Here is a 14,396-nt window from a genome sequence, read left to right on the forward strand (position 1 = left end):
CTCAAATACTTCAACTCGTTCATGCTAATATTTGTGGCCCAATCACGCCAATCTCAAATAGTAAGAAAAGGTACCTGATCAGTTTTATTGATGATTTCAGTCTCAAGACATGGATTTATTTTCTGGTAGAAAATCAGAAGCTTTTATTACTTTCAAGAGCTATAAAAATCGTGTAGAAAAGGAAACAGGTTCAAGTATAAGGGGGCCGCAAACAGATAGAGGTGGTGAATTTACATCACAAGAGTTCAACAATTTTTGTAATGACAGTGGGATACTGATCGGTTCATAATTGTATATCATTTTGTACCCTTCTAGCTTATGATTTGGTTATGTTTTTGAGTTAAACTTGTGCTTTTAATCCTTTTTGTGTTTATCTTTCAGTTCATTGAGCTTTAGGTAATAATGATGGCTTTAGAGAGCATAATTCATGCAATTCAAGCATGTTAAAGCCTGATTTGGATAAAGGGAAGAAGAGCTTAAAGACAAACTCATTTTGGCTACAGCCCCCTGCCAGTCCAGTTCCGTAGGTCATATTGCAAGCTTTGTTTCAGTAACCTACATAGCTCGAATGAGACCACATTCTTCATGAAAGTTGTTCCAATGGGTGTGTACTATAACATACCCAAAATTCAGCCCCATTGGATAAATATGGAGTCTGTTACCTAGCAAACACAGAACCATGCTCAGGATGGATCTTATCAGCGCGGAAAATGAGTTAGCAATTTGTTTCGGCCTTAACTTCTTCCTCCGACCTTGGATTGGCCCAAATAACATATGGCTGGAAAGAAGACATTCTGAACTTCAATTTCGAGTGCTTAAAGTCCTAATTTGATTAAGAGAAGCCCAAGTTGTAAGCCCTTGAAGTTGCTGGTCATGCTGACCTCAGCATGTGCTGGTTGGATGCTTGGTCATGGTGAGCTAGGTATGAGCTATCATTTCTGGTTGGAAGCTTGGTCATGGTGACATGAAGATGAGCTAGGGCTGCTGGTGGGATCTATTGGTGAAGTGCATCAACCAATTCAAGATTTTCTAATACAAGTGCATCACCCAATTTAGATTTTCTAATACAAGTGCATCAACCATTTCAGATTTTATAAAACAAGTGTTGTATGCATTAGCCATATTGAATTCAGATTTTCACTTCCCCTAGGCCTATAAATAGGGAGGTTCAACAACCTACATAGCTCGAATGAGGCCACATTCTTCATGAAAGTTGTTCCAATTGTTGTAATGAAATATTTGTGCTGAAATTCTCCTTAAAAAAAAAAAAAAAAAAAAAAAAAATCTACCAAAACCAAAAACAAACATAAAAACAAAAACAAAACACAAAACACAAAAAACAAAAAAAACAAAATCAAAACACATCCAAACTAGCATATTAACTTATATATATATATTTTTTATTTTTGATTTTTTTTTTAAGGAGAATTTCAGCACAAATATTTCATTACAACAATTGAAAACTAGAAAATGAAACTAAGAGAATTTGAGGGAGAGAAGGGAAGGGAGCTCTAGAGAAGTGTTTGAGAGCTCCCCCCCTTGGGGTGTGTTTACAAGCTTAGAGAACTTCCCTATTTATAGGCCTAGGGGAAGTGAAAATCTGAATTCAATATGGCTAATGCATACAACACTTGTTTTATAAAATCTGAAATGGTTGATGCACTTGTATTAGAAAATCTAAATTGGGTGATGCACTTGTATTAGAAAATCTTGAATTGGTTGATGCACTTCACCAATAGATCCCACCAGCAGCCCTAGCTCATCTTCATGTCACCATGACCAAGCTTCCAACCAGAAATGATAGCTCATACCTAGCTCACCATGACCAAGCATCCAACCAGCACATGCTGAGGTTAGCATGACCAGCAACTTCAAGGGCTTACAACTTGGGCTTCTCTTAATCAAATTAAGACTTTAAGCACTCGAAATTGAAGTTCAGAATGTCTTCTTTCCAGACATATGTTATTTGGGCCAATCCAAGGTCGGAGGAAGAAGTTAAGGCCGAAACAAATTGCTAACTCATTTTCCGCGCTGATAAGATCCATCCTGCGCATGGTTCTGTGTTTGCTAGGTAACGGACTCCAGATTTATCCAATGGGGCTGAATGTTGGATATGTTACATTACACACCAATTGGAACAACTTTCATGAAGAATGTGGCCTCATTCGAGCTATGTAGGTTGTTGAAACAAAGCTTGCAATATAACCTACGAAACTGGACTGGCAGGGGGCTGTAGCCAAAATTGAGTTTGTCTTTAAGCTCTTCTTCCCTTTATCCAAATCAGGCTTTAACATGCATGGATTGCATCATTTCCTATCCAAAGCCATCATTGTTACCTAAAGCTGAAAGATAAACACAAAAAGGATTAAAAGCACAAGTTTAACTCAAAAACATAACCAAATCATAAGCTAGAAGGGTACAAAATGATATACAATTATGAACCGATCAAATACCCCCAAACCTAGATTTTGCTAGTCCTCGAGCAAAACAACACAAAACAAAGTTAAAAACAAAACAAGAAGTTAACTAGACCACTTTCGTAGGTAACTCGATTGCATTGAGCGTATGCAACAAGCCTTTAAACCTCTAAGCATCCCTAGTAGGAGGAGTTGTGTCTCCTGAGGGTTTAACAGATACGATACCCACAAACGTTTTTCTAACTCTACAAAACAAAATGGTTAGAAAACTTAATAGATTTGTTAGTCCTTAAGTAAAACAAAACAAAATACAAAAAACAAAAACCGTTAACCTTCCAACCGGACAAAAATGTTAAACTTCATAGACATGGCTCAACAAGGAACAAAACAAGCACTAAGGAAGTTCTAAACATTATTCAAGTGCTACCACAATCTCACAAAAATCATGCTCAAGGTGTGTGTGTGTGTGAACTAGCCATGAAGATACAACTCATGCTTCTCAAACAACGATATGAATTCTTGCAAGAATGAACACAAGTTTGCCAAGCTAAACCAAAATCAATAGGACTTTACTCATGGATGTAATGTGGTTATGGTAATGGTTAGACAAAGAATGGATATTGGAACACAAAGTCTAAGGAACAAAGTAGAGCATGTCATATAAACAAGATCATTGACATTTGACATGTAAGGCACAAAAATTGAAAAGCTCACAACACCAGATTTTGCAATTGAATCACTTCACAATTTGATTTTGACATTTACACACTTTGTATAATATTTGGCCCAATTTTGCGGCTCTTTACCCTAGATCACCTTTATTTCTCCTTATATCACCCTAGGGTCGTGACTACATTGGCCACACTTCTTTTCTCTTTTTCTTTTGATTTTTTTTTTATAGCTCAATTATTGCCTTGAATACATTACAATCTCAAATACAATCATACTCTACATGTCCCCTAGATGGTAGGATATTTAATAGATGATAAGGTGATAGAAAGAAATGGCTAAGTGTTTGGGCACAAAAGGGTTTACAATGGAATATGTATTGTATGGGTTGATGGAGGAAAAAGAAAGAGGCTTAACAAAGATGGCCTAAATCATATCTTAGTTATAAACTTGACATTCCAGTGAATCACACAAGCAAAAATGCATACAATTGGGTAAGACATGCAAGAGTTGTATAATCATGGCTAAAGTGCATAGAAAGCTCAAGCATAATTATGTGAGACTTAGCTAGCAAAAGAATAAGATTCAGACCTAACACAATGCTTATCAATTTCCTAAGAGCCATATTAGAAGTTAGACACAAGATTTATCATTGGTGTGGGAAGGAAAACTGAAAATGACTCAAAGAAAAAAGAAACAGAAAAGAAAAACGTGAGGTTTCAAATTGCTGTTTTGCTCAATTTCAACATATAATCTGTTTTGACATGTAACTTTCAAACCACTTGGTCAAATTTAACGTTCTTTATGTCGTTGGATTCAGCATGAAAAAAATGAAGAACACAACGTGGACCAAACTTTCAAAACAGTAGCAGAAAAAAAAAAATTGTAGCAATGAAGAAGCCTACGTTTTCAGACACAAACACAAAAGCTAAAAACTTTCCAGCACCCCCAAACTTAAATGAAGCATTGTCCTCAATGTTAAAGCAAAGTAAAGATGATTGAGAACATGTAAATGATAAGGGGAAAAGTTAATAAGAAGGTTTAGAAAGAAAAATAAAAATAAAAATGAATATATAAGCAACTCACGGATGACCAGTTAAGGGCCTCAGAAAACACAGCCAGGGGATCCGGGAAGATTGGAGGGGTCACAATGGTCCCGCTTAAAACCCAAACTTCTTAGACACCGAAGGTGTCGCCTAAAGAACTCCTAGACACTGTATTGACGGAAGTGCTCACTGGAGTTACCATAATTCAGCTTATATGAAAAATATTTTTTTATTTTTTTATTTTTTTATTTTTTTAAATTTAAAAAAAAAAGAAACAGAAATTTAAAATAATAACAAGTAAAGAGAAAGGATTGAAATGCTCCTCCTTGAAGCGATTAGGTCGAGCGTGATGCATTCGGAGGTCGCGACTTCTCCCACTACTCCACACTTCCTATCTTTGAAGTTGCCATCTCTCTCCATTTTTATTGAGCTATTTACATTGCTAAAACAAACACACACAAAAACTTGAAACGGAATTAAAGGATTACGAAATATAAAATAAATTTAAAAAAAAAACTAAAAATGAAAAGGAAAAATCAACACAAGTCCAATTCCATGCTTCAAAGCAACAAGCACCAATGGGTTGTGTAAGCTGGGACTTAAACCCAGTTCTCTTGCTTGTTGGGCAATTGTCCTTTTCTGTTGGACTACAAACACAACTTGTCCATTAACGTCATTAACTTTAAAACTTGAAATTGTCCTGTTAAGAAAAAAAAATTAAGGTAGGAAAGCCAAATAGAATGATCCAATTCATTTCCCTACACAAAACATAAATGAAAACAAAAGGAAATAAATACAACAAGAAAGAAAGAAAATAACTAACTCAAGCAGATAAGTTCCCAAGTTCAATTAGATTAACGGATTGATTCTAGCTAATGTATGATTAAGCCATGGTGTGTGGTCATAACCTTGTGTTCCTAATTCCCTAATTTGATCATTTGTTGTCTAACCTAAAATTAAGCATTAGGAACCCATTAAGCATAGAAGAACAATTTAAACAACCAAGCATGTATCTAATCCCTGTTGTCGAATGTCCATACATACTCTTCCTATTCATAGTTCAATTCGAATTAAAGTATGGTGTCTACTCTTAATTCAAACCAAGATAGCTAACATGCAAGCCTAAATGGTGATCAATCATTCAAACTAGCATATTAACTTATAAGCATAATGAATAAGAACAAAAATCATAATTGAAACTTGGAAACTAATCAAACTTGAAACTAAAGAAAAGAATTTACATAACAATGAAAATTAAAGTAGAACTTGGAAAGACTTAAAGGAAAATTTCAGCACAAAGATCTCATTATAACAATTGAAAACTAGAAAGGGAAACTAAGAGAATTTGAGGGAGAGAAGGGAAGGGAGCTCTAGAGACGTGTTTGAGAGCTCCCCCCCTTGGGGTGTGTTTACAAGCTTAGAGAACCTCCCTATTTATAGGCCTAGGGGAAGTGAAAATCTGAATTCAATATGGCTAATGCATACAACACTTGTTTTATAAAATCTGAAATGGTTGATGCACTTGTATTAGAAAATCTAAATTGGGTGATGCACTTGTATTAGAAAATCTTGAATTGGTTGATGCACTTCACCAATAGATCCCACCAGCAGCCCTAGCTCATCTTCATGTCACCATGACCAAGCTTCCAACCAGAAATGATAGCTCATACCTAGCTCACCATGACCAAGCATCCAACCAGCACATGCTGAGGTCAGCATGACCAGCAACTTCAAGGGCTTACAACTTGGGCTTCTCTTAATCAAATTAGGACTTTAAGCACTCGAAATTGAAGTTCAGAATGTCTTCTTTCCAGCCATATGTTATTTGGGCCAATCCAAGGTCGGAGGAAGAAGTTAAGGCCGAAACAAATTGCTAACTCATTTTCCGCGCTGATAAGATCCATCCTGAGCATGGTTCTGTGTTTGCTAGGTAACAGACTCCATATTTATCCAATGGGGCTGAATTTTGGGTATGTTATAGTACACACCCATTGGAACAACTTTCATGAAGAATGTGGTCTCATTCGAGCTATGTAGGTTACTGAAACAAAGCTTGCAATATGACCTACGGAACTGGACTGGCAGGGGGCTGTAGCCAAAATGAGTTTGTCTTTAAGCTCTTCTTCCCTTTATCCAAATCAGGCTTTAACATGCTTGAATTGCATGAATTATGCTCTCTAAAGCCATCATTATTACCTAAAGCTCAATGAACTGAAAGATAAACACAAAAAGGATTAAAAGCACAAGTTTAACTCAAAAACATAACCAAATCATAAGCTAGAAGGGTACAAAATGATATACAATTATGAACCGATCAAATACCCCCAAACCTAGATTTTGCTAGTCCTCGAGCAAAACAACAAGAAAAACAAAGATAAAAACAAAACAAGAAGTTTAACTAGACCACTTTCGTAGGTAACTCGATTGCATTGAGCGTATGCAACAAGCCTTTAAACCTCTAGGCATCCCTAGTAGGAGGAGTTGTGTCTCCTGAGGGTTTAACAGATACGATACCCACAAACGTTTTTCTAACTCTACAAAACAAAATGGTTAGAAAACTTATTAGATTTGTTAGTCCTTAAGCAAAACCAAAAACAAAAACAAACATAAATACATTAACAAAAACAAAAAAATAAAACAAAAAGAAAAACAATTAAAAAAATAAAAAGAACTCAAAACAATCTTTCCGAACATTTTCTGAAGAGAAATGACTCATGCACATGACTCAAAAGTTTTTAACAATAAAAGCTCAATTTTGGACATTATTCACAAAGCGGCAAAGTTCAAAACATAATATGCTCAAAGTGTGGTAGTGTGATAGCCAAATGCAACAAATTCCCCAATCTTAATTTTCACATAATTTCAAAAATCATACCAAACACAATGCAACTTCAAATCTCACCAAAGTTGTTCTCTCACAAATGAATCACTCAGAAGAGGGCTACAATGCAACACTCAGTTATAAACATGAGATTAGAGTTAAACCATAAGGGACTTAACTCAAAATAGGAAGATGAAAAACTTGCATTAATATGATCTCAAGAAGGATGCCAAACACTTAAAAGTAGAAAAATGGATGCAATTCAACCACATGACATTTAAGATCAATTTAGGTCTTTAGCATAGGTTGTAATGGGGCCAAGGGTGTAAGGTGAGTAAGAAATGAAGGGTATGGATAAAACAAAGTCCAAGAAACTCAAAATATAAGAGCATAAAACAATTGTTTACAAGACTTCGAATCATCACGATTAGATTTTTTCTTTTACGCGATCAAAACTCTTTATATCTTCATTTACAATGATTCATACTCCTTTCCTTAAACACCAATTTATTTTGAAGGCCCAAAAATGAAACCCAAAAATGAAATTTCATTCAACCACCACTTAATCACAACTTTTCTCTTTTCTTTCACCAATTGAGTGAATTTTTTTTTTTTTTTTTTTCTTTATGTAATATCCCTTCCCAAACTTAGCATGAAAAACACAACCGAATTAGAGCTCATGAGTTCCTTAGAAAGGTAAATTCTTGTTTTTCGGGCTAAGGCGAGGAAATATAATTGGTAAAATGAAAGAAAAGGTTTACATGTAGGCTCAAAATGGTTAACAATGGAAAATCATGCTTAAGCATGCATAAGGTTAGCTTGAAAGGCACAAACGATCCAAAGAGGGCCTTAATATCACTTCTTAAATGTCATGAAATCAAATTGCATAAGAATGAATGACTTTTAAGTGTTCAACCAAATCAATGAATAATGAGATCAAACAACAACTTTGATGACAAGAAAATAAGAGTATGTGTATAACACTCATTAAATGAAGCACAAGGCTCAAAAGCTCACATTATATGGTTATATAAGTCTAATTTATGCTTGATACAATTCTTTGGGTCATGCAAATCCTTTAATTGGAAAATTATGAAACAAATGGCAAGTGGAAAGAAGGTTTCGAACATGTCATGCTAGAACGATGCCAAATTAATTAATTAATTAATTATTATTTTTTTACAATAAAAATTTACAAGGAAAAAAATAAATAAGAAATAAAATTCAATTTTTTATTTAAGTCATGCAACATTTATCACAATCTCATCAAATGTGTTCGGAAAGTGACTAAACAAAACAAGATTCAAAACAAGAAAGAAATTTAAATTTTTTAAAATTTTTTTTTAAGAAAAACCAAGTTTACTTGCTAAACTCCAATACCCCCAAACCTAGAAATGAGCATTGTCCTCAATGTTTAAAAATTAGCCACAAACAATGTCATAACAACAAATGAAAGGTATTAAAGCAAATAAAAAAAAATCACAAAATCACAAAAGAAAATAAAAACAAAATAATTATAAAATAAAAATTACAAACAAACAAATAAAATAAAAATAAAAATAACGAAACAGTAAAACACTTGAAACAGAAAACAAACAGTCTTACACAAACCAAAACCCAAACGATTGAAAGCCCAACCCAAAAGAAGTTAACACACTTTGAAACCTAACAACGGTGAAAACCCGAAGCCCACAATGAAGTCCGAAGCCCACATGTTATTATTAATTTATTTTATTTATTTATTTATTTTAATTTAATGAAACGTGAATTGGGAGTGCGAAGGCGGGTATTTACGAAACAGAAAAAGTGTGGTCCTTGATGCCTTGGTTCCTGGGAAGTCACGGGGAAAATAGGTGAGGGACGTGTCGGCGTGCAGAGGCCGCTTTCACATCCCCCAAGCTAGAATTATTAGACTCGTAGGAAGGCGCGACGACTTTTTCACTTGAAGGTGGTGAAAGGTGAAAATGCAATTAAGGGGGTTGGGAAACGGGTGCGGCGACATATAGAGATAAGCGGTAAGGGCCGCACAGAACTCAGAACCGCAGCGGCTAGGGTTTAGCAGACTAAGTCTATAAGAAAGGGTGCAAAAAGAACGCAAACTCAGAAACACACAAAAGAGAAAAAAAAGAAAAGAGAGTGAGAAATCAAATGGCCTCTAACTACCCATTTTCGTTGGATCTCAACCTAGCTCCACCGACTCAGACACGAGGCCAAGCAGCGGCGCCAGTATGGATGCCCTACTTTGCTTCCGCACGAGGGCCTGTGACAGTAACTGACTCAATACTCCTGGACAACGATGTTGCCATTGGAGTGGCTAGAAATTTAGTGACTCCTAAAGATATACGTGTTCTGGGGACAAGGGATGACAACCGGGTCGTGAGCGATGCCCTGGCACTGAGCGTGCAGAGTACAGCAACAGTCGCAAGTTTGGGTCATCGCCTACTTGCGAAGTCCCATGAGGTAGAGGTGCTGAAAGGTCAGTTGGCGGCGGAGCGAAATATGGTTGAGGAGTGTCAGACTGCTATAAAAAGCTTGAAAAGGGAGAGGTCAAGGATAGTGGAGGTGAATCGACACCAGCTAGAAGTATTGCGGGACGAGAATAGAAACCTATCAAAGATGGTAGAGTTGTACTCTCGCGACATGCGAAAACAGCTGGAAGACCTAGACCGACCGGGTAAACGCAAACAAGCAGATCGCGAGAGTAGTTACGCTCAAGCTAAGATTGCGATATTTGGGAGCTCAAGTGATGAGCCCCAAGAAGCTGTGCGTGAAGCCCCGGAAGAGGACAGCCAGAGGGCCAAACTCAAAGCTCCAATGGTCGAGACACCAAGCACCGAGAAGAAATGATTTCCTACTGCATTATTGTTGTTTTTATTTTATTTTGTTGTTTTTGTATTTTCGTTATTTTGTTTCGGAAATAAAAGAGTAAGGTTGCAGAAAGAAAAAGAAAAAGAAAAAGAAAACACACTTCCCAACTAAAATAAAACAAAGACGACAAACGGAAAAGAAAACACATTTCCCTAACTAAAATAAGACAAAGATGACAGCCGAAAGGGAAAAGCAAAAACACAAAGCTCTAGAAAATGAAAGTAACGGGCAAAAACATAAAACACCAGAAAACACGGAAAAAAGAAAAGTAAAGTGAAAGTAAAGGTGCTCCCCCTTGAAGCGATTAGGTCGAGCATGCCCGGGAAATCCGAAATGGTGTTGGCTCTCTCTCATCAGCGTATGTCTATTTAAACCACACCTCTGCAAGCGGATGATACCCAGCATTTCTTCCTGCAAACTCAAGGAAAAACATCAAAAAATTCAGAAACAAAAAAAAATGGCATCCTCATGCACTCACCTTGATGATCTCAACCTTGAGCTCTCACTTGCACCACCGAATGCCCAGACAAGGGCTCCTCCAAACACTGTCTTTCCAAACTCTTCATATCATCACGGCACGGCCTCAAACTTTGCTGAGGCAATACCGAACTTTTCTGAGGTACTGTCGAACAAAGCAGTGCTGCTAGGAGGCATGATTAGCAGCAAGCTCACTCCGACAGATCATCTGCATGTGGCACAGAGGTCTGATAAGGCAGCGGTAGAGGAGTCCCACAATTTAACTGTGCTCCACGTGGTCTCTGCTACCAATTTGGGCATGCGATTACTGGCGAGGACAAGGGAGTGTGCCGCGATGAGCGAGGAAATAGCTTCCTTGAAGGCTATGGTGGCGGACTTGCAGAAGCGGCTCTACTGTGCCAATCAGCACGTGGAAGCACTGCAAAGAAAAAATGAGGACCATGTGGAGCTGCTGCAGATTCTACAAGTGCGAGAAAATAGAGGCAAGCCATGATGATGATGGAGATGAAGAAGATGAAGAAGATGATGAAGAAGATGATGATGTTGTTTTTTTTATTTTTATTGTTTTTATTTTTGTTTTATTTTTGTTTTTGTGTTTCTTTTTTTTTTATGCAATGTTTGAAATAAAAAAAAATTTGTTTTAACACTCAGAAATAAACTAACTAACCATACCACGTAAATAAATAAACTAACATAACAAAACAAAAACAGAAACAAAACAAAAACAAAGACTCAACAGAAAAGAAAACAAAGAAAATAAAGAAAACTTAATTTAAAAACACACGAATATACAAGCAACTCACGGATGACCAGTTAAGGGCCTCAGAAAACACAGCCAGGGGATCCGGGAAGGTTGGAGGGGTCACAATGGTCCCGCTTAAAACCCAAACTTCTTAGACACCGAAGGTGTCGCCTAAAGAACTCCTAGACACTGTATTAACGGAAGTGCTCACTGGGGTTACCATAAGTCGGCTCATATGAAAAATCTTTTTTTTTTTAAAAAAAATTTTTAAGATAAGAAACAAAAACACATTAAGATAAAATGAAACAACAAACCACAAACAAAAATGAACTAAGTACTGTAAACAAATTCAAACAAACAACATAAATTGTTGTACAAAAGGAAACAAACCAAGAAACCAAAGAAAAAAAAACAAACAGCACTTTCTATCACCCGTTTATCACCATTTGGACAGATTCGTTTCTATGTTTTTCAGCTTCGACCTCTGTTCAATTTTTAGGCTATAACTTTCCAACCGTAAGTCCAAATTTTACGTTCTTTATATGGTTGGATTCAGCATAGAAAAACAAAGAACTCAACGGGGACCAAAAGGTAAAAACAACTACGGAAATAAACAGAATTCAAAGAAGAGAAAGGATTGAAATGCTCCCCCTTGAAGCGATTAGGTCGAGCGTGATGCACTTGGAGGTCGCGACTTCTCCCACTGCTCCACACTTCCCATTCTTATGATTGAGGTTGCCATCTCTCTCCATTTATTATTGAGCTATAATAAATTGCTAAAACAAACATAGAAAACTTGAAACGGAATTAAAGGATTACGAAATATATAAAAAAAAACTAAAAATGAAAAGGAAAAATCAACACAAGTCCAATTCCATGCTTCAAAGCAACAAGCACCAATGGGTTGTGTAAGCTGGGACTTAAACCCAGTTCTCTTGCTTGTTGGGCAATTGTCCTTTTCTGTTGGACTACAAACACAACTTGTCCATTAACGTCATTAACTTTAAAACTTGAAATTGTCTAGAAAAACATGAAAATGAAAAATAAAAATAAAACAAGTAGGGAAAAGAAATAGAACCAAACTAAGTTGCCAATCCCCGGCAACGGTGCCAAAAACTTCTATTCCATTTCCCTACGAATTTCATCTTCCTTAGCCATCACCACTCACTCAAACTCATCCCAAATCACCTCCATATCCTTCATACATCTTTCTAGAAGTGGGGAAGCTCTTGGAGAAGCATTAGAAGTGGAGAAGCACTTGGAGAAGCCTTGGACACCACAAGAACTTCAGAAAAATGGTTTTTCTACTCTTATTGCATTCATTATGTTTTCTCATTTCTGTTCAAGTCTCTTTTCCATTATGAGTAGCTAAATCCATAACTAGGGCTTCGATGTAACCTAACATGAATATTCTGGGTTTATAAGTTTGGAGTTTCAAGTTTGATTCATGATTCATGTTCTTATTCATTATGCTTATAAGTTAACATGCTTGTTTGAATGATTGATCACCATTAGAACTTGTTTGTTAACTATCTTGGTTTGAATTAAGAGTATACACCATGCTTTAATTCGAATTGAACTATGAATAGGAAGAGTATGTATGGACATTCGACAACAGGGATTAGATACATACTTGGTTGTTTAAAATGTTCTTCTATGCTTAATGGGTTCCTAATGCTTAATTTTAGGTTAGACAACAAATGATCAAATTAGGGAATTAGGAACACAAGGTTAGGACCAAACACCATGGCCTAATCATACTTTAGCTAGAATCAATCTTTGAATCTGAATTAGACTTGTTACTTGAATCTTTATAACCCAGAATTGAATTGTTATGGTGAATCGAATGCCCTAGTCTCCAAACCTGTGTTTTAACTTTCAAAACCACCCTTTGTTACTTTTGTTTACTTGCTTTCCGTTGCAATTTCAGTTTGTTCATTTCTTTCTATAATCACAAGCATTCTCACTTCAAAGTTCATTTTAATCTTGCTGCATTTGTTTTCAAACTCACTCTTGCTTTAAATTCTGTTTTAGATTTAACTTCCTAACTTCTTGAATTTGGTAATCTAAAGTACATAACTAATTTGAACTTCTCAGTCTTCGTGGGTACGACCTCGTACTTGTCTTGCTATACTACTAATTGCCCCGTACAATTGCGAGTTAACATATTATTAACAACAAATTTTGGCGCCGTTGCCGGGGACTGAACAAAAGTTCTTCCCTGGTTATGTGCCCAAGGTTACCCTATTCTTTTTAGTGTTTCTAATTAATCTAATTTTCTGTTTCAGGTAGTTTATGTCTAAAAATCCATTACTTGAACAAGTGAGGTCTTCGTTCCAACGTTCTAGATCTTTGAACGCAGGACCATCATTGCAACCCAGACGAGTGACCTCTGAAATTCAGAATCGTCTAGAAAGGGAGTTGTCAACTGCAAAAGAGCAAGCTCTTGCTACATTTACAAGTCTTGCTCTCCACACTGAACTTCCCGGTTCTTCACTTTCAAATTCGGAAGCAAGTTCAAACCAAGAAGAAGAAGAAATGATGGCTGCCATTGAGTTCATGGGAGAACTTGATATCCCAACAATTCCAGCATCTCCTTCAAGCATTTTGCTGCCCACTGTAGCTCGAAATTATGAGCTTAAATCTTCTCATCTTAATATGCTGCCTTCCTTTTATGGTTTACCTAATGAAGATCCATTGACTCATATAAAGGATATTTTTAATGTTGTGAGTTCTTTTCCCTTGACAGGTGTGACAGAAGATCAACTTCGAATGAGAGTGTTTCCATACACTTTAAAGGATAAGGCGAAGTATTGGTTGAATTCTTTGAAGCCTGGTTCACTCACTACATGGTCTGCCATTCAAAAGAAGTTCCTGGAATACTTCTCCACACAAAAGACCGACATGCTTAGGGACAAGATCTTGTTATTTGCACAGCAAGATGATGAATCGTTTTGTGAAGCATGGGAGAAATTCAATGGGTTGCTCAACCAATGACCTCATCATGGGATTCCATTGAAGCTTCAAATGCGTATGTTTTATAAAGGACTAACCCCTTCTAGTCATAATATAGTCACCAATTTTGCAGGTGGTTCTTTTAAAACCAAAACTCCAGAAGAAACGTACGAACTCTTTGAGGAGATAGCAATGGAGACCCAACATACGGATACAAGATGTAAACGTGTTATTAGTGGTTCTAATGATGCTTCTAGTGTGCAGATTTCAAAACTGGAACAAAAGCTAGATGCTCTTCTTGCATTAAACTCAAGAAGCCCTCCGAAGGAAGTGTGTAGCATTTGTGAATCTCATGACCATGCTACCACAGCTTGTCCACTTGGGGCTGGATATCCAGAATT

The 14,396-nt window shown here is 36.6% G+C and overlaps 1 non-coding gene across 1 annotated transcript; it reads right to left on the minus strand.

Moving 5' to 3' along the window:
• Positions 1-13,944: 13,944 nt before the first annotated feature.
• LOC148294829 (small nucleolar RNA R71) lies at positions 13,945-14,051 on the minus strand. Its single transcript, XR_015835534.1, has one exon. It is a non-coding gene; the product is annotated as a small nucleolar RNA R71 (small nucleolar RNA).
• Between the last annotated feature and the right edge of the window lie 345 nt (positions 14,052-14,396).

This window comes from Prunus avium, chromosome 4, assembly GCF_965620075.1.
Source record: "Prunus avium chromosome 4, drPruAviu1.hap1.1, whole genome shotgun sequence".
NCBI classification, from domain to species: domain Eukaryota; kingdom Viridiplantae; phylum Streptophyta; class Magnoliopsida; order Rosales; family Rosaceae; genus Prunus; species Prunus avium.